Genomic DNA, 22,333 nt, shown 5'->3' on the forward strand with positions numbered 1-22,333 from the left:
ATGTTTTATCTAAAATTGTTTAGCATGTACGATTGCTTCCCTTGTTGGTTTTAATTATGAGAAAGTTTTTAATTAAATGTGAAGACTAGATTCTCCCTGGCCCTCCCTACCTCTCAGCAAAAACGTGCGCTCCAGTACACCAGTGTTGTAGTACGCTCGTTTGCCACATGCTATTGGAGATAATTTCTATGACATGTCCATTGGTAGTTCATTGACAGAATGTCACCATAACTATATCAACAACCATTTACTCTTTTTGTGTCGAAAGGTCTCATACTTCTCTTTGTCTTTAATTTCCAGAAGAAAACACTTAAATTCTTCAATGCTGACCATAAGAGAATGTGGTGAATGGAAAAGTTTTGAAAGAACAGGTTTTTTGACACAAAATCTATTCAAACAGACAGTTTCATGGCACAAACAATTTAGTTCAAAATTGTTCATAATTTTCTAGGACCTCAATAAGACGACAGAATTTATCAAAGAAGTTACTTTTTTACACTACTGTGGGGCCTTGTAGGTATGTGTTCTCCTAAGCACAAATGCGCATGCTGTACCATTACAGCTCAGATTTTAATATTACAATTCTATATAGTGAAAGTAATTATGCATTATTAGTACTCTTGTTCCTTAATTATGTGCCATAACTGATTACTGGGATACAAGTAGAACACAGGTTAGTTTTCTGAGGCAGTTATTTGCATGCCATTAGCATTCTAATGGTTAATGCCTACAACTTACAGTGCTTGAGTTCCTTCTTCCATTTGATGGCTCAACTGAAGCTTGATGTTTATGGTGGAAATTGTCTTGATTTCTTTAGATGAGATGAGCATCCAAGGAGTTTGAAATGTGTTTTAATTAAGATTCTGCTAAATTCTACCAGACACCTACCTGGAAAACAAAGCAACTGAATAATTAACTCTGATGAGAGCAGATGCTACTCTAATGACAACCTGTTACCGCTCAAGTGCATCATTAGTTGCTTTACTATGTTCTTTTAATATGTCCAGAGCTCCCCGGCTAATGAATATGTTGGTAGCAATGTACTTAAATGGACTCTTATAAAAAGATATATTCAGCTTCTGCAAAAATCATCCCTGAGACAGTATTTGTTCTGGTCTGTGATGTATGTGTTTGGAAGCAAACATTTCCTTCTCTCTCCTTGTGGGATTATTTTAGCTATACATCAAGTGAAGCTGACAAATTGAGGAGAATCTAATGATGCATTTATTTACAGATGTGCAGCTTTGCTCTGTTATACTGCCGAGGGGTGAGAAGAATGCAAGGGGTTTTACTTTCCCCCCAGGTAATGTGAACAGTCATGCATTTGACAAAATAACTAGAAAAATACCACCAATTTGATCTTACCCTATTATTTATAGTACCCAAAAAACGAATCTATATAATCTCCTCCTAAAATAAAGATGTAATGCTTCCAAAAGAGAAATATATTATTTACATTGAAATAACCTAGTTTAATGATACAGTATGGTTTCCTCTTCCAATGATATATTCCGATTTCATTTCAGGGCATATATTATGTTTATATTAACAAATTACAGCGTTTTACTTTTAAAGATATGCACAAACCAAGATCAGTCTGACCATAAAAATAACAGGATAATGAACTTAATACAGACCAACAAAAAAAGTGGAACTCTGAATCATCTAATTCCTATTTCAGTATTTCCTAAGAATATATATTAATCACACAATTATTCCCTTTCACTGGAACTATTTAAAAGAAATCTTTCAAAATGCAGTAAGGATCTGGCTCAAACAATAAAAAAGATGGAAATAAAAATACATCATCTATGAGCAAGGCTATGGGTTTGCTTTTGTTTTTTTTATGCCGTAGTAAGCAGCTTCTTTTAGATCCTGATCCACAGCCTGTTGAACTAATGAAAATCTTTCTAATTAGGTCAAAGGACTTTGGATCAGGCCTAAGTGCATGGACTGGAGCTTGGGGATTTTTAGACACTGGACAGATTCTTCTGGATAGAGCAGCCAGTTAGGAACAAGTTTACATTTGCTGGGAGTCTTGGGAATCAGGAGAGCCATCTCACAAAAATCTTGAACGAAATAAACAAAAATCACAAAACCACAGTTTTCTTTCAGAAAATTGTTTGTTTAATTAAGGCCTCAATCACTCCAATAGCTACTGTGAAATGGCAGGCTGCACTCAAGGGAACTGGTATGACTTGTGTGAGTCAGAGAAACCACACTTGACTCAAAGTGTATTTATTATTGGTCCATCCAGAAGCAAACTCCCTTGTGGTTAAAGAATAAGAGCCATATTAGAGAACCTCATTCATGTGATATGCTCTATTGATTTCCGTGGGAGTGATCACATAAGCAATTACCTGAATAAGGACTGCAGGATCAAACCTTACTTTGCTAATTCTCTATTGCAGTCAGGAAAAAATTAAAACAACCAGAATTTTATGAGCATTTAAATTTGGTCTTACCATATGGGACAACTAGAGAAAATTCTGCAGAAAATCACATTCGTGTTTCTTGATTAGGGTTTGATTTGTCCGTTTCACATCTTCACATTTTTTTTGGCAGTCTGTGTGGGAGGGAGGTTGGGATGCAACATGTCACATTTCTGGCATGTTGAGAGCCAGGGCTAAGTTAACTTCTGGCATATGTGGATGCAGCTCCATTGAAACCAGAGATGCTGCATCTGCTCACACCCGTGCTGATTTTGGCTGTCTACATATACTTTTGGAACAGGCTGAAAATTGAAGAAAAGCTAGATTTTAGTTTTCAAGACCTTTACAATAAATGCCCATCCCTGATTTTGGCATCCAAGACCCATCTTAGTCATGACAAAATAGTGAGGCTATTTGCCAAATGGGAAATTGAGCTTCTAGTACTTGTGTTGTAAATTGTTTTATGGTCTATGTTCTTTTGCACCAGGGGCCAAATTCTGAGTAACACAATAGGATCCTGGGGGAAAAACTGAAACCAAAAATGCAAGGTAAACAGGATTTGGCTAATCATGGCATTCTGCAATACACAGTTCTGCTCTGCATGAACTGATAAAAAACTTAAAGAGAATTTACTTATTTAGGCCCCTGAGTCTGTAATTGAATCCTATAACATGGCCCTGTGCCCCATGCAAAGCCTTAAGGTATGTCTACACTGCAAGGCTATTTCAGAATACCGGAGGTAGCTACCTTGCATCTACCCAAGCCACCCGGTATTTCAAAATATTTTTTGTTGCACGAGGGATAAGGGATGGCTCAAAATAGTGCGCTATTTTAATATTTGGCACTGCATAGACGCACCAAATTTCAAAATATGCTATTTTGAAATAGATTCAAGATAAGATACACAGTTTCCGTAGTGCAAATTGCGTATTTTATTTTGAGTTTACAGTGCTATGTAGACGCATCCTTATTGAAGATGATGGAGCTCAGTAGAGGTCCAGAGTTCAATGTTAGCTAATCTGATTGCAAAATAGGCCATCAATTAGTTTATCATAATGCACTATCTGCAGGATTTCCTGTTCAGATTATCGCAGTTATTCACTACAGGTGTGCAATAATTATAAAAAGCCGAATTTAAGATGAACTCATAAATAATCATAACCTGCCTGATCTAAGAGGTTCAGCTAACCAAAAAGAAAGAAAAAAGCCTGCAAGAGAGAATTCATTGTCACTTTGTTTTCTACAGAAACAAGCAAGCTGAGGAAAACAAATTAACCACTTGATTTCAACCAAAGAACATCTGATTTTATAGCAATGGCGGGATTTCCTGCAGTCTGACTTACTGTAAACATAATTTAAACAAGAATAAAAAGGGGGAAAATCTTTGCATTGGCAGGAATGTTTTCTTTTAGGACTGGCTCTTAATGGCAGTATGTATGTATATCTTCATAGGTCACCTTTCCTACTTAAAAAAGAGAGGTGCCTTTTGAATTTATGGACTCACAGCTGAGCACTGTGGCTTTTATGGAGACCTCTTTGGGTCTGATTAATTAGTAATTGGGGCGGGAGCTATGCACTTCAGTGACTCTTGCTGCCTTGATTGTAAATTGCAATCTGGTGCTGAATCTCAGTAGGTCACATTGCTGGTTTTGCTGTGCCCCAGTGACACCACTGATTAAATCTGTGTAAACAGTATCTTTATAAAAAAAAACAGTTTAGTGACTGGGACGGAGAGTTGGAAACAATCTGGAATGCGAATTAAAAATATTTCTTTCTGAGGATTCTGGTTTTGTTAAGGACATTTTCATCAGTTGTGAGCCATCCAGCAGATTATGAAATAAACAAGTGGCTTTCATTTGTAAGAAAAAACCCTAAAATCATCACTGTACTCATAAAGAGGAATCTTAGAACAATAAACAACTGTTTTGTCACTGGACAGCTTTGAAAATTAAAAAAATATATAGGAGTTAAAGCTGTTTCTTTCTCTAAAAATGCCAGTGCATGATTCTAGTGAAGTACACCGGCCAGATGCCCATAACTTAACGTAGCTCATCTGACCATTGTTTTTAGTAACCTTTGGATCAGGCTCTGATAGTACATCTAGACCGGAGTTATCCTGAAATAGCTACCCCGCATCTAAGGAATGCGTCTGCTATTTTGAAATAATTTCAGCATCCCTGTAAACCTCATTCCACAAAGAATGGGGATGTCTCAAAATTGTGCTTTCTTTCGAAATTTGGCACCGTGTAGACACACCAAATTTCAAAATAGCCTATTTTGAAATAAAATCGAAATAAGATGCACAATTTGCGTAGCACAAATTGTGTATCTTATTTCGATTTTAGAGTGCCGTCTAGATGTACCCTGAGATAAGAATAGGGAAATACAAGAAATTATTATTGTAAATATTGTTGGGTAGTTGACATGCAGAGTGCCTTTGGGTATGGAACTATTAGGCAATGATAGCATCTATTTCAATGGAAGAGTGAAGGCTTGTAATTAAGCAGGCTTGACATGGCTAGCTATTACTTTCTAAAATTGATGCACAGTGGTAGGACCAAACTGTGCCCACATCATGCTCTAGGAGATTTGTGTGAGTAAGGTAAGAAATATTTAATCTCCAAAGACATTTAATTGTCACAGGCTTGATTCTCTCTTCAAATATCTGAAGTGAATCAGGAGTAATGGTTTGATTCTGCAAGTTGCTGAGTGCTCTGATCCCCCGTTTGAACCGCACCAAAGAGTCATCTGTACACACTTGTGCTTCATGCTCTTCACTTCCCCACCCTCATGTCCCACCAGATACCAAGTGGCAGGACCTCTTACCACCAATAGAGGGTGGGGAGCCCCAGTGGGCCAGTCTCTACTCCATGCTGGTTCTACGGCCTGCCGGGGACATCAGCTGGAGAATCCTCCATAGTGCTGTGAGCATGGGCGTGTACGTGGTTCAGTTCACCCCTGTTACCGACACTTGCCCCTTCTGTGGCATGAAGGAGACCCCGACGCGCATTTATCTTGAGTGTGCCAGATACAGCCCTACTTTCATCTCCTCCAGAACCTCTTGTTGAGGTTCTGGCCACACTTCTACCCTCACCTATTTATTTATGTGCACCCTCCTGGTCAGCCTCCTCCTGGCTATGGACAAGATGGCAATTTACAAGACCAGGGAGCAGAGGTTGGCTGAAGGAGGGTCCTGTTACTGTGGGGCCTATTTATGCTCCTGTATCCGTTCACGCATCTGGGCAGAGTTCCACTGGGTGGTGTCCGCTGGCTCTCTTGAGACCTTTGAGGGGCAGTGGGTGCTGTCCAGGGTTCTCTGCTCAGTGTCCCCATCCAGCTCCCTTGTTTTGACCCTATGACCTCCACACAAGTCCTTGTTTTCTCTTTATTTTTCCCAAGTAATTAGTTGGTTATCTGGCCTCTGTGGACCCTCCCCATAAGTGTGGGGGAGGTCCTTTAGATGTGGGTGGGCTAACGCCTGCCCACCTCCCGGAATCCAATAGGACTACTTTTTTATAACTTTCTGTTCTGACCCTGTCACACTACTCAAGAGAGAGATCTTGGAGTCCTTGTGGATAGTTCTTTGAAAAATTCACTCAGTGTGCTGTGGCCGCCAAAAAAACCAAACAAAATGTTAGGAATCATTAAAAAGGGGATAGAGAATAAGACAGGGAATATCTTATCACCTGTATATAAAACCATGGTATGCACACATCTTGAATACTGTGTACAGATGTAGTTGCCTCTTCTAAAAAAAGATTTATTGGCATTGGAAAAGGTTCAGAAAAGGGCAACAAAAATGATGAGGGGTTTGGAATGGGTCCCATATGAAGAGAGATTAAAAAGACTTGGACTTTTCAGCTTAGAAAAGAGGAGACTAAGGGGGGATATGATAGAGGTCTATAAAATCATGACTGGTATGGAAAAAGTGAAAAAGGAAAATTATTTACTTGTTCTCATAAGATAAGTACTAGGGGTCACCAAATGAAATTGGTAGGTAGCAGGATTAAAACAAACAAAAGGAAGTTTTTCTTCACAAAGTATACGGTTGGCTTCTGGAACTCTTTGCCAGAGGAGGTTGTGAAGACAGGATTCAAGAAAGAACTAGATAAGTTCATGAAGGTTAGGTCCATTGATGGCTATTAGCCAGGATGGGTAGGAATGGTGACCCTAGCCTCTGCCAGAGGCTGGGAATGGGTGATGGGAGAGGGATTGCTTGATGATTCCCTGTTCTTTTCACTCCCTCTGGGGTATCTGGCCTTGGCCACTGTTGGCAGACAGGACACTGGGCTAGATGGACCTTTGGTCTGACTCAGTATGATCTAGTTTTCTAGAACCCCTTTTTGATTTTTAAACTATTCAAAATCTCCTGGTTAAGCCAGGGTGGTCTGTTACCATACTTCATATATTTCCTGCGCTGAGGAATAGTTTGCTTTTGCCCCCTTAATAATGTCTCTTTGAAAAACTGCAAGTACAGTAAAACACCAATAGTCCAGCATCCAATCGTACAACACTTCCGATAGTCTGGCATCAAAATGGCAAGAGCCTAGTCAGTGAGATTTGGCAAAAAACAAGCCACAAGGCAGCAGCGGCAGCAGCTGAACTGAGTGAAAAGGGTAAAAAAGGATTAAAAAACCTAAAACATTACAGTATACTGTGTATAGTATGTACAATAAAAAGGTTAAAACACTCTATATACAGTATATACCATATACAGTATATATATAACCATTTTATAGTACCTCCTGATAGTACAGCATATCCTGTAATCTGGCACCACCTAAATCCCATATGTTCCAGATTATCTGAAGTCTACTGTATTAATATTTTTTTCCTCTTAGATTTGCTTCCCATGGAACCTTACTTACTCAGATCTGCCTTCTTGAAATCCATGGTCTTTAGTTTGATGTTCTCTCTCCGACCGTTACTTAGAATCATGCGCTCTTATCACTTCATGATCTCTTTCATCCAACCAAGCTTTCACTTTCAAATTCTCAACTACTTCTTCTCTATTTGTTAAAATCAAATTTAGAACAGCCTTCCCCGGTATCTTTCTCCAGCTTCCGACATTTTTAAAAATGTCTCCAATACATTCCAAGAACTTGTTGGATAATGTATGTCCTGCTGTGTTATTTTCCCAGCAGATGTCTGAACAATTGAAGTCCCCCATCAACAACCAGTCCTGTGTTTTGGTGATTTTCTTAGGTGTTCAATAAAGCTTCAGCCATCTCTTCTTCCTGGTTAGTGGTCATAGAATCATAGAATTGGAAAAGACCTCAGAAAGTCATCAAGTCCAGCTCTAAGCAGGACCAATCCCAACTAAATCAACCCAGCAAGGGCTTTGTCAAGCCGAGACTCCACTACTTCCCTACGTAACCCATTCCAGTGCTTCACCACTCTCCTAGTGAAATAGTTTTTCCTAATATCAACCTGGACCTCTCCCACTGCAACTTGAGACGATTGCTCCTTGTTCTGCCATCTGTCACCACTGAGAACAGCCTTTCTCCATCCTCTTTGGAACCTCCCTTCAGGAAGTTGAAAGCTGCTGTCAAATCCCCCCCCCTCACTCTTCGCTTCTGCAGACTAAACAGACCCAACTCCCTCAGCCTCTCCTTATAGGTCATATGCTCCATCCCCCTAATCATTTTGGTTGCCCTCTGCTGGACCCTCTCCAGTGCGTCCACATCCTTTTTGTAGTGGGGGCCCCAGAAATGGACACAATACTCCAGATGTGGCCTCACCAGAGCTGAATAAAGGGGAATAATGACATCTCTGGATCTGCTGACAATGCTCCTATTAATGCAGCCTAATATGCCATTAGCCTTCTTTGCTACAAGGGCACACTGTTGACTCATATCCAGCTTCTCATCCACTGTAAGCCCCAGGTCCTTTTCTGCAGAACTACTACTTAGCTGGTTGGTCCCCAGCCTGTAACAATGCTTGGGATTCTTCTGTCCCAAGTGCAGGACTCTGCACTTGTCCTTGTTGAACCTCATCAGATATCTTGTGGCCCAATCCTCCAATTTGTCTAAGTCACTCTGGACCCTATCTCTGCCCTTAAGCATATCTACCTCTCCCCCTAGCTTAGTGTCATCTGCAAACTTGCTGAGGGTGCAATCCATCCCCTCATCCGGGTCATTAATAAAGATATTGAACAAAACCGGTCCTAGAACCAAACCTTGGGACACTCCACTAGAGACCGACCGCCATCCTGACATCGAGCCATTGATCACTACCCGCTGGGCCCGGCCTTCTAGCCAGCTTTCTATCCATCTTACTATCCATTTACCCAATCCATATTCCCTTAACTTGCTGGCAAGAATATTGCGCGAGACTGTATAAAAGCCTTGCTAAAGTCAAGGTATATCACATCCACTGACTTTCCCATGTCCACCGAGTCAGTTACCTCACCATAGAAGCTAATCAGATTGGTCAGGCATGACTTGCCCTTTGTGAATCCATGCTGATTATTCCTAATCACTTTCCTCTCTTCCAAGTGCCTCAAAATGGATTCCTTAAGGATCCCTTCCACGATTTTTCCAGGAACTGAGGTAAGGCTGATTGGTCTGTAGTTCCCTGGATCGTCCTTCTTCTCTTTTTTGAAGATGGGCACTATATTTGCCTTTTTCCAATCATTCATGATCTTTCCCAATCTCCACGACTTTTCAAAGATAATGGCCAAAGGCTCCTCAATGACATTTGCCAACTCCCTCAGTACCCTTGGATGCATTAAGTCCCGACCCATGGATTTGTGTATGTTTAGCTTTTCTAAATATTTCCTAACCTGTTCTTTACCCACTAAGGGCTGTCGATCTTCATCCCATCTTGCGTCACTTAGCGCATTAGTCCGGGAGCCGACCTCGTCCATGAATACAGAAGCAAAGAAAGCATTGAGTACTTCAGCTTTCCCCACATCATCTGTCACTAGGTTACCTCCTTCATCCAGTAGTGGCCTCAGACCTTCTCTGACCATCTTCTTCTTGTTAACATGCCTGTAGAAACCTTTCTTCTTATCCTTCACATCTTTTGCCAGTCGTAATTCCAATTGTGCTTTCGCCTTCCTGATAACCCCCCGGCATTCTCGAGCTATAGCATGGTCTGTGGGGGTGTGTCTAGACTACATGGCTCCATCGATGGGGTTTACAGGAGCGGTTGACAAAGGCCTCCCTTGTTGACCGCACCGCGTCTAGACTGCCATGCTGTGCCATATTAGCTGATTGTCAGCACAGTGCGATGGCCATTTTTATTTTAATGAAGTGGGGATTATTTAAATCCCCGCTTCTTTGACTATGTCGAGTAAACTACTTTACATGGCTCCATCGACAGAGCCATGTAGTCTAGACACACCCTGGTAGACCATCATGTAGTAGACAACCATGACATCACCCTTAGTTTTTACCCTTTTTATTATTATCCAGAGACTCTCAGCAAATCTGTGTCTTGTTTACATCTTAGCTTCAGTGCAAGTGCATACATTTTAATATGTAAGGCAACACCATCATTTTTGTTTCCCTGCCTATCCTTCCTAAGCAAGCTGTGCCCTTCTATACTAATATTTCTGTCGTGTATTATCCCACCAAGTCTCCATGACGCCCTATGCTGATTTGGATAAATTTCCAATGCTTGGATAAGTTTAGATCTGATGTTCTACACCCATTGCAGAAGTATGTTCAAATTTTGAAGTTTTGGCTCCCAATTTGGATGTGCTGAAGAGGAGTCACATCTAGCATTCTAATTAAAGTTCAGCTCCAATCACACATCACCCCCGACTCAATCCTATGACATAAACCACACAACTCAGTGTCAAGATACCATTAAAGGAACCGATGAGCTAATAATTGTTTCCCATCTTTAGCTACTATGATCCTAGGGTCTTGTTATTTTATTATTTTGATATGACACTAGAGTCCAAAAGTCCCATCTGAGATCATGGTCCCATTGTCCTATGCACAGCACATACACATAAGAGACTTATCTGACTTGAGGAGCTTACCACCTAGATATACAAGATAGGATAGAGAAATGTAAGGATGGAGGAATGAGAGAAGTGAAATGACTTGCCCAAAGTCAAATATCAGGACACTGATGGAACTAGGAGGAGCATCCAGGTCTCTTGACTTCCAGTCCATTGCACCTAGTTATTAAGCTAACTGTCTCTTAATTGTCTCTCTCTCTTTCCAATACTGATTCTTCTCCTCCTTCCATTTCTGTAGGGCTGGGAAAGGATCTCAGCTGCCCCCATATTCCATATTGTCAGTTTAATAATTTTGAGTCAATGGTCGCTTTACCATTGATTTCAACAAAGTCAGTATTTCACCCAGAAAGTCTGCAAGTTTTACAACATGCATATTTAACTGGCTGCGGTGCGCGCGCGCACACACACACACACACACACACACACACACACACACACACCCATCTAGACCCAGTTTAAAATGGTATTCCAGGGACAGAAATGTACGAATGTATGAATCAAGGCTCAGTCAACTGACAGTATTCAATAATAATTTACCATGGTTCACTCTGATTTTATTTCTATCCTGTGAGAATTGGATCTGTACTAAACAGACGTTGCTTTGTGGTAGGTGCCAGCAAGCTGTGTGCTGTTTGTCAAAATAACCCTTTAAAAGGCCAAGATTTCCAAAAGTCACCAGAGAGTCTAAGTGCCTAATTCAAGACACCTTAAACTGGGATATTCAGATTCTTACACTGTATGAAAATCAGGCCGGATTAAGTTGGGCTCCCAAATATTAAAGCCCCAAAATGGCGCTTGAAAATATTCGCCAAGATTGTATATCAATTTAAAAATATCATCATAATATTTAATTGCCCATCTTCATGAAGGACGAATTTCCACTATGGAAATTAAGTCTTGAAATGGCCTTCTTATAGATTATATTTCCTTGACAGGCAATGTGATAAATGTGCCTCATTTCTGTAAATACTGAGCCAATCAAATCTGGCAAATAGCTGTTTTGACTGTACTCAACTTTTTCGTTCAGATTCCTGAAAGTCAATTGGCATACATTAAAAATAGGGAAAACATACTTTTAACTGCAGGCTTGTGGTTGACTGCTTTGGGGAATTAGAATTCATATCAGCAGTTACAAGGATGTAGATGCCACTTTGGAGATAGATAACATCTGGGTAAAAGAACTCAGCTGTACACTTATTAATGTATAGAAGAAAGTCAGCAGGAGTTGCTGCAAAAGGCAAGTCTTTCCATTCTTTGGGAAGAGCTCTTACAGTCATGTTGTATCAGGTCATGCTGGATTAATATCACATGCAAATAGTTTTATATGATTTGTACCATGCAGTTAAAGCACCAGCTGTTTAACTTCATTGTTGGAGCAATAAATAGCTATTATAGTCTAGGCCCATTTGCTGATATGCTTTCAGAACAAAGTATAAATTATGACTATTGACAGTACCATTCAGGAGTTCAGTTTCAAATTTTCAATTAAAGCTGAATAAGAACAGGAGTGACCTTTACATTTTATAGGCCACGATTACTTGATTTATCTATTTTTTTAAAAATCAATTTTTCACCTAATTTTTATAGAAAAAATATCTTTGCTTAATGATAACCTGATAATGCGTAGAGGTGTGAATTCACTAATATGTAAGAGGTGAAGAAACACAGACTATGACAGGTATTCTGGAGAAGTATCAAGAGAGGCAGACTGTTGCAATGCAAGCAAAATATGTTGAATTAAATATGAGGCATCTAGGAACTTAGCTAAGATGACAGGTTTTGTTGACTTCAGTGAGATTGTCACCTGATTAAAGGTGATGAGTTCAGATCTTTGCTTTTGCTTGGCATGTGTTTATCAGACTTAGAAACTACATTTCTTATTGTAGACCTAATCTTGCAATGATTTTGATTTCAATAGTACTATATAATCACACAAACTGGGGGCCTGCTCACGTGGGTTGGGGTCATTATTTGTAACTTCAGCATACAACGTTCACTCATCACTTTGTCTACTGGATGAATCTATTTATTTATCCACTACTATATTAGGAAGTTTTATCATCTGAAAAGGAGAGTGCCAAAATGAAGTTATGAACAAAAATATTCCAATTCCACACATAGTTCCATAGCAGACCAAACAAAACATGGTAATAAAGACTTCCATAGCGGACTTGCAGCAAAACATGATTATGTAGCATATGTACCAGATTACAGCATAAAAGTGGTCTGTGTCCAGTGGAATTTTCCAGTGGATTCTTACACTCCCATGTATAAGATCCTGACCCTGCAAACACTTGTGCATATGATGAAAATTAATAATATGGATAGTCAATGGGACAAAGTATGCTCAAAGTTAAGCACCCTTTTAAATGTTTTCGGTATTGGGGCCTAAGATCCTGACATAGAGGGTGTGCCTAGACTACATGGCTCCATCGACGGAACCATGTAAAGTAGTTTACCCGACATAATCAATGAAGTGGGGATTTAAATAATCCCTGCTTCATTAAAATAAAAATGGCTGCCTCGCTGTGCCAACAATCAGCTGATCTGGCACAGCGCGGCAGTCTAGATGCGGATCAGTTGACAAGGGAAGCCTTTGTTGACCGTTCCCTTATGCGTCGTAAAATGAGGTTTACAGGAGCGGTCGACAAAGGTTTCCCCTGTCGACCAATCCAAGTCTAGACTGCTGCGCTGTGCCGGATCAGCTGAATGTCGGCACAGCGCAGTGGCCATATTTATTTTAATGAAGCGGGGATTATTTAAATCCCTGCTTCATTGACTATGTCGGGTAAACTACTTTACATGGCTCCATCGATGTATTTTTAAGCATGTGAATAGTCCCACTGAAGTTAACAAGAGTATTCACATATGTGCTTATGTACCTTACTGAATCAAGGCTCAACTAACATATATGGATTCAAATAAAACCCAGGATCTCAATTCCCTGAAAATGGTAAAGTTCACATCTTCAAGCCTAATAAATAAGTAATAGAGAAAAAAATGCCAGGAGGAACAGTCAACTAACCTCCACCCTTCCACTGAACTAGTTTTTAAAAAATAACATTTCAGTAATAATCCAAATTGTGGTGTCAACACTATGGTTTCAGTTGAACATTCATGGGAGTTGTCTAACAAAGTAGCTGTCATATGATTGATTCATGCTGTAAAACAAACTGAGAAATAAAAAACCCATCCAATTTCCTAAATATGACTGTGAACCATTGGCATAAATCCTCCTACCATTATGAAGAATGATGCTGGGAACAGGAGGGAGCTGGGCCACAAAGCCCACCAGGGAGGTTTCTGGGTTTGCAAAAATATGATTGGATGGACCTTAAGTCTAGCTTCTCAAAGCTATTGTGGTGCCTAAGCCTTACTACAATTCAGCATTTTCTTTCTGCATTCTTTGTGCAGCGTGTAGCTTAAACTCCCATGATCAAGCCCCATGTCAGCCAAGAACTTATTGATGTCAAACTTAAAAAGAAATTATTTTATGATTATTATTATTACAATGAGTTTTAGCATCATTATTGGTTGGCAAGATCCCTGAATAGGTGCAAACACCAAAATAAATTATTCCACCATTTGTCCAACATTTAGCAGAAGAAAAAATACCACTGCCTTGATAGCTTGAATTACTATATACACACCTGAAACAAAATACAGGACTATGTAGCACTTTAAAGACTAACAAGATGGTTTATTAGATGATGAGCTTTCGTGGGCTCATGCCACGAAAACTTCTGTCGACAAAACCCTGTAGTCTAGACGTACCCTAAGTGTAATCTGCATGAAATCCATGTTGTAGCCAGATTCTAGGTCTCCTTTGCTTCCCACAGAGTGGCTGAGCTCCCTTTCTTCTGTTCACCCATTTCCCTCCTTGCCTGCTCTCAGGTGTTGGGAAGAATGAGGGACTTATATATCTCTATATCTATATAGCTGATATGATCCTCAGTTTACCTGTGTGATATTAGTCATGAAGGCTCAGAGTTAAATCAAAAGAGGCTGTAAGAGAGAAACCACAGGAAATTAAACAATGGCAAAAACAATGTGTTACCACAAAGAATGCTGAGGAACTTTCAGGAAAAAAATGAGGAAGGTGCTGACTGGGGAATACCTCCTGCCTAGTTCCATCTGGGCTAGAATGGTTTCCCCTTCCCAGGCTAAACCTAAGATCTGGGGGAATACTTTGCTGGCTTAGAAATGAGTGGTGGGTGGCTGAGGGTTGCCCAGTAAGCATCAGTTAACTCTGGCAAAGAAGAAAGGTGACTCATGGAGAGAGAGACACGAGGATTTCAGCAAGGGCTAACTCTCCCAACCCAGAGATGGGAAAAAGCTGATCCTACCTGGGCTATGGATGGAGAGGTTAAGCTTGGGTAAGGAAATGTACAAAATGGACATTGTTGCTTTACTTCATTTTGTTGCATAAAAAAGCCTCCGCCTCAGCTTACTTGATTTATATACATGGATTTTCTGAAACTACACCAAACTGTAAGGTCTACGGTTTTAAACTGCAACTTAGGGTGTGTCTAGACTACTGAGTTTTGTCTACAAAAGTGGACTTTTGTCGACAAAACTATACCAGCGTCTACACTACCGCTGGGTTCTGTCGACATAACGTCGACAGAACTCAGCAGTTTTGTCGACACTGGTAAACCTCATTTTACGAGGCATAACGCCTTCTGTCGACAGAGCTTGCTTTGTCGACAGAACTCAATGTGTCTGGACGCTCTTTGTCGACAGAAGTTTTGTCGACAGATACTGTCGACAAAACTTCTGTCGACAAAACCTGGTAGTCTAGACGTACCTTTATTGTGATCCTTGTCAAACTCTGTAATCTGTGTAACTCTCAGAAACTTACTGTAAACTGCAACTTTGTAATCTTTGTAACTCTCAGCCTCCTTGCTTGTAACTTTCCCTAAACTGCATTCTCCCCTGGGTGAATGGAGAGAGAGTGTGAGTGTGAGAGTGTGTTTGAAGAAGGCTTGGAACAATGGAGCACATTTCAATGAGTCATCACAGTTTAGGCATGCTCCCTGCTGGATAAAGGGAAGTCTGGGCATGCTCCCTGATGACGAGGTGAATTAGTCATAAGAACCATTCAGACACTATATAAAGAGAGGGAGTGCATATGAGACTCTCTTTTTTCTTCCCCTGCTCCTGAGAAGCTCTTCTCCAGTGTCTCTCCTCCTAACCAGTTTCCCCAGCCATGATGTAGGCATTTGCAAATGAAGCCCGGGATTTAAATATCCCGGGCTTTATTTGCATGTTCCCGGGTGCCGCCATTTTTAAATGCCCCGTAGTTCGAACTACCTGCCCGTGGCTACACGCGGCACGGACTAGGCAGTTCGAATTAAAGCTCCTAATTAGAACTACCGTTATTCCTCCTGAAAGTTTGAACTACGGGGCATTTAAAAATGGCGGCGCCCGGGAACATGCAAATAAAGCCGGGGATATTTAAATCCCAGGCTTCATTTGCAAGTTCAAATGCCTACATTAGCCACCCTAGTTCGAACTAGGGTGGCAGTGTAGACATAACCTAAGTGTGTGAGTACCTGAGGGCAGGAATGAATAGGTGTGAATGAGTAAATGAATGGAGGGGTGTGTGCTTGCTTGTCTGTGTGGCTACGTCTAGACTGGCATGATTTTCCACAAACGCTTTTAACGAAAAAGTTTTTCCATTAAAAGCATTTGCGGAAAAGAGCGTTTAGATTGGCATGGACGCTTTTCTGCAAAAGCACTTTTTGTGGAAAAGCGCCCGTGCCAATCTAGATGTGGTTTTGAGCAAGAAAGCCCCGATCGCCATTTTCGCCATCGGGGCTTTTTTGTGTAAAACAGTTTTTAGCTGTCTACACTGGCCCTCGTGTGCAAAAACATTTCCGGAAAAGGGCTTTTGCCCAAACGGGAACGACAAAGCATTTGCGCAAGAAGCACTGATTTTGGACAGTAGAACGTCAGTGCTTTTGTGCAAAATCAAGCGGCCAGTGTAGACAGCTGGCAACTTTTTGCACAAAAGCGGCCACTTTGGTGGAAAAACTTGCCAATCTAGATGCAGCCAGAGTGTGTGTGAGAGAGAGTTCTATCTTCTTTAGTTTAAACCTTGGGTGACTGCTTTCTCCTCTTTAGTTTTACCTAGTGGAAATAAACCCATACTAGTGTAATCCTGGGTGGTCTCCAGTGAGAATATTTTGGGGGTAACACATTTTCCTAGGTTCTCTGTTCCTTTTGGCAAATAAACACTACTTTGTTTTGCAGGAGAAGGGGTTTGGTTTGGTTTGGTTTGGGGTTGTTTTTTTGTCACTTTAATCAGATGCTGGCCAAGATCCCAGAGGCAAAGTGGGCAGGCATAGTGTCTCTAGCCTACCATTTCCCAGAAGCTGGGAATGGGTGACAGGACGGATCACTTGGTGAGTCCCTCTGGGTCACCTGGCATTGGCCACTGTCAGACTACAGGACACTCTGCTTGGATGCACCTTTGGTTTGCCCTGGCATGGCCATTTTTATGTTCTTTTGCTTTTGATTTTTGAGCTCCTTGAGGTAGGAAATGATATTTTTTAGCTCATGCACCAGATTTGTTAACTAAGCTCTATTGCTGAGACAGTCCACCTTCATTTATACCTGTGCAACCCCATTGTTTTAAGATTATCCCCCCAGTTTCACCTCAGAGCAATGATGTTGCTCCGGTTTCATTCCTGGCTCCTTTGCTCCAGTGCATCTTTAATAGTATTGAGCCAGAAAGAACAGTTTGCCTGGAGATTTGCAGGGCAATTTGGAAATTTACCACAGCACTTGCAATATGCTCAGTGGTAACTGTGTAGCACAATTTACTGAGAGCACTGGAAACTCGTAATGAGGCTGTGTTACCTTGTGATGAATATCCTGCGTCACAACAGTAACTGGTCTCCAGACTGAAGCAGACTTTTGCAAATCAGCGAGGTCAGCATCAGACAAGCATGTGAATATTGTGCACTTGTAAATATTTGAGCACAGCTGCTTAGCTCCCTCACAAAAGCCACTGGGAAAAACTACTTCTCATTGTGCCATGCAATGCTGTTACCCCGCTCGAATTGTCAAATCTGCTAAGTGTTTTTCTCATCCACACAAAAATTAAAAATTACTACCATCAGTCATGATTAATTCAGCTGCAGTGCTGCACTGTGTTACACTGCATTTTTTAAAGGATTAAATTCCACTTCCTAATCCGAAGAGATTTAATTAACTTTTTTACCAGTTAATCTTTTTTTCCTGGGCCTGGCTCACTCATTTTCTTGAGCTGCTCTACAGATTTGCTCCACACTTTGGGGATTTTGCCCCACTGTAATTGCTCGGTGTCTAAGTTAGATGTGTACTCCTGGAGTTCTTAGACAGGCTCAAAGCCTGAAACCGACCTGCCACGCCCTCAGCACTTCCTTCCTCACTACAGTTTAGAGTGCTCTCCTGTCACCTAATTTGTCTACTTGTCCCCATGCGACCTGAGTGCTAACAGTTGTTGACTGCCTCTTGTGACTTCTTGTAACCTCTCCAGAGAGAATTAGTTCTCACATAATTAGCACTTTCTCATTACATCTTCTTAGGTCTTTTGACCATAGCAATATTACAAGGGTCACATTTTCACACGGATGGACTGTTCTTGAACAATTTCTTCAATGTATTGGGCACAAACTTGCCTTCCATCAACGTCAGGCATGTATGTCTTATCTCTCCATCTATTTTTTTTATTTCCAGCAATCAGCATGGCAAATCCCACTCTCCATCTATGTTTCTGTTATTTTCCCTTGCAGCGTACAGGGATTGTGTGATAATACTAGGCACGAGGAGTAACAGTTAATTCGAGGGAAGTGTTTTAAATCGGACTACTGCGTGTCGGTGAGTTAAATCAGGTGACCAGCATTTTAAAATGACGACTGGCCGCAATTATGCTAATAAAGTGAGGGATATTTAAATCCCGCGCTTGATTTGCAACTTTGGTATGCTTCATTTGCCTCCCTAGTTCGAACTAGGGGCAAGTGTAGACATAGCCTTAGAGAATCATAGAATCATAACATTGGAAGAGACCTCAGGAGGTCATCAAATATAAACTCCTGCTAAAAGCAGGACTAATTCCAATTAAATCAGATCAGCAAGGGCTTTCTCAAGCCAGGACATAACAACCTCAAGGGATGGAGATTCCACTTCCTTCCTAGTAACCCATTCCAGTGCTTCACCACCCTGCTACTGAAATAGTTTTTCCTACTATCCAATCTAGACATCCCCCACTGTAACTTGAGCACATTGCTCCTTGCTCTGTCATCTGACACCACTGAGAACAGCCTCTCTCCATCCTCTAACTTGGGGCAAGGGATTAGGATGCAGAAGGAGTTGCAGGATTGGGGAGGGAGTATGGGTGCAAGAGAGGATTCTGGATTAGGGGAGGGGTGCAAGAGTGTTTGCAGAGTCTGGGAGGGAGTTTTGATCTGGGGGTGCAGGATACAGAGGTTTTGGATAGTGATGGGGGAGGGTGGGTTGTGACATAGGGCAGGGAGTTAGGGTATGGGAGGGTGGGGTGCCTGGAGACACTTAACTAGGCAGCTCCCAGCTAGCAGCCCAGGGCAGGCTCCCTGCCTGCTGCAGCCCAATGCTCAAAGCCGCTGGCTGAGGCTTTGCACACTGTTCCTGCCACCCAGCACAATCTCTCCACTCCCATCTCTCAGCCCCTATTGGCTGGTTTCCAGACAATAGGAGCTGAGAGATTGTAGTGGAGGTGAGGTAGTGTGCAAAGCCTTCCTTCCTCCCTCCCCCCAGCACACCTCAAAGAGCCGATTTGAGCAGCCAGGGGCTGCTCTACGCCTGAGGGCACTAGTGGGGTGGGCTGCAGACCAGACTAAAAGGCTTGGCAGGCCAGATCCAGCTTGTGGGCTGTATCTTGCCCACTTTTGCTCCAATCCCTGGCTACTCCTAGTTGGATGGGTAGTTTCAGACAGACGGTAATAAGGTTGCATTATATGGCCTCCCACAACAACCCTAAATCTCCCACCCTTCCCTCAGCTCCATCAGACACTGCATCCCCACACTGGCCTCGTAATAATATTATGCTGCCCAAAGTGTCAGATATACTCTTTTATATATATGCAATTTTACTTTCTTATCTATTACATTCTGAGAGAGCCTTCATACAATGGATGAACCAACCATTTTGTATAAAATAACCCATCCCACCATCAATTGAGAAAAAACAAGAAGAACAAACCAAAGCTTGGTCAAATTTCCTTCTGGTTCAAAAGGCCTAGAAACATATTTTCCCCCTTATTTTTCATTTTCTTGCACCTCTGGGTTTGAGTGGGACTGCAATCAGAAATGCTAAAGGTCCATTCGCACACTGTTTTAATGTAATTTTTTACTTCATTGGAAGAGGCCTTCTGTTGTACTTGTTAAGTAATAGTTTGGGAGCTTGCCTGGGACAAAGGAAACCTGGGTTCAAGTTCTTTCCGTGACACTGATTTCTGGTGTGAACCATGGACAAGTCACTTAACCTCCGTTCCCCAGCTGCAAAGTGGGGATAGCACCACTGTCTTCCCTTATAGTGATGTTCTGAGGATAAATACATTAAAGATTGTGCAGTGCTCAGTTACTACAAGAACAGGGATTGCATAAATTAGCTAGCTAGCTAGCTAGCTAGATGATAGATAGATATAGCCTTGTAATTGTAAAAGCGGCGAGGAGTCCTGTGGTACCTTATAGACTAACTGAAGTGTAGGAGCATAAGCTTTCGTGGGCAAAGACCCACTTCGTCAGATGCATGATTTTGCAGATTCAGACTAACACGGCTACCCCTCTGATCCTTGTAACTGTGTAAGTAATAAGTCAGTTAGTTATAATGAATATATGTTATAGCATAAGGTTTGGATTAAACTTAAACAAAAGACGTAGATCTCAGACAGGCCAGGCATGTTAGCATGATGTTAGCATGGTCTGATGTTAAAGTGAAGGGATGGAATATTGTAATACATAGTGATGTCTGTATTGGACAAAACCTTGTAATAGATAGAAAGAAGTTTGATGTTGAAAGTCTTTGTACATTTGTTAAAAGTGATTAGAAATACCCTTTTGTTCTATGCTGCAGTTGTGTAAGGCTACATCTACACCGCCCTCTCTTGCGCAAAAAAATGCAAATGAGGCGAAGTGTGGAATATTGCCACACCTCATTTGCATAACTATTGAGGCTCTGTTTTTGCGCACGAGGCTTTTGCACAAAAAGGAGCCGTCTACATGGCTCCTTTTTGCACAAAACTCCTCTCTTGCACAAGAGCCCTTCTTCCTGAAAAAAAGCAGAAGAACGGCTCTTGCGCAAGAGGGGTTTTTTGCACAAAAAGGAGCAGTGTAGATGGCTCCTTTTTGTGCAAAAGCCTCTTGCGCAAAAACAGAGCCTAATTAATTATGCAAATGAGGCACAGCGATATTCCATGCTTTGCTTCATTTGCATATTTTTTTGCACAAGAGAGGGCAGTGTAGACGTAACCAATATGTATTGCTTGTGTGAATGAGAGAGAGGAGAGAGAATGTTTTTGGAGAGAGAAGTGTGAAATCCACTGTATGCCCAAATAGTCAGAGGAGGGGCTTGAGATTGAGAAGCACCAAATAATTATCAACTAAGCTAAAGCACACTGAAGACGTAAACTGGACTGAGGCAGATTGATGAACCCTGAAGTTAGTAGCAAGCACCCCTTGATGGAACTGGAAGATAACACCCCCAAGGGGTCATCAGCACGCGGTTGTCAAATGACTGTGAGAACAACTTCCAGATAAACCTATGTTGCAGAAAAACTGATTGTGATGTTGAGTGACTGATTAAGGCCTGACAAGGCAAAATGCATAGACTCGCACAGAAGGAAAATCCTATAAAGGATGGGGTGACTTGTATGGTTCTTCAGGTTCCATCCTGCTAAGACCAGGGAGCATCAGTCCGGACTGACAAGAACCCGGCTCCTTCCTCGCACCCAACCTATCTGGCCAATAGATTGGGTCAAGCAACTGACTGATAACTGTTCCATTAGCAGGACGTGTGTGTGTGTGTGTGTGTGTGTGTGTGTGTGTGTGTGTGTGTGTGTGTGTGTGTGTGTGTGTGTGTGTGTGTGTGTGTGAGAGAGAGAGAGAGAGAGAGAGAGAATGCATATGCTATTTTGTTATATTATCAATAAATGCAGCATGTTGCCTATCCCCCTGAAAAAGGTCCCATGTGCTTCTTTTAAGCATAATAGATAGAGAGATAGATAGAGAGATATGGGTAATTTTATTAGAGCCTATTTTCATGGGACTCTCCAACACAGCAGTGTACAAACAAAAGCCTCACATTTGGACTAAGCTTGGCTAAACAGCAGCATTAAATGAAACTCCAACTGTGAGCCTTTTGAAAGTTTTCCCATTCCTACATTCATCTCTGAATCTTGCATTCCTGCATCACGTGCCTGGCTCTGGTTTCAGCTACAGGCCTATGGATGGCTTTATTGTGACTGGCTCAGGCCTTTATAATGACTGAATATTTTACAACAATGGGTAACAAAATATCCCATGCATCTCTCTCACGAGTTGTGTGAAGTGGAGATATCAAGTACAGGGCACGTTTGATAGATTTCATGCTGATTTATATACTTCCAAACATTAGAGACAATGTGCAATTAGCAAGGGAGAAATGGAAAGCAACCCACCAAGAACAATTACATATTTCACGACTGTAGATTCAGGCAATGACTTTTTGCATAACTTCACAGAGAAAGATAGACACAAACTGGCAACTGGAATTGATCATAATGTACCAGCACTGATCCAAAGGTATGGTGATTAGGTCTCAGCTGGAGTGTTGTGTCTGGTTTTGGGTGCCACATTTTAGGAAACATGAGGCAAATTGGAGAAAATCCAGAGAAAAGCGACAAAAATGATTGAATATCTAGAA

General features: G+C 41.4%; 1 long non-coding RNA gene across 2 annotated transcripts in view; it reads right to left on the reverse strand.

Moving 5' to 3' along the window:
• LOC142830325 (uncharacterized) overlaps positions 1-22,333 on the reverse strand; it is a 190,666-nt gene that overhangs the window by 153,950 nt on the left and 14,383 nt on the right. For both annotated transcript variants that reach the window (XR_012905496.1, XR_012905495.1), the window contains exon 2: positions 739-888. This is a non-coding gene — a long non-coding RNA (uncharacterized LOC142830325). The remainder of the gene's footprint in view (positions 1-738; positions 889-22,333) is intronic.

The sequence above is a fragment of the Pelodiscus sinensis genome, chromosome 7, assembly GCF_049634645.1.
Source record: "Pelodiscus sinensis isolate JC-2024 chromosome 7, ASM4963464v1, whole genome shotgun sequence".
Lineage (NCBI taxonomy): Eukaryota > Metazoa > Chordata > Testudines > Trionychidae > Pelodiscus > Pelodiscus sinensis.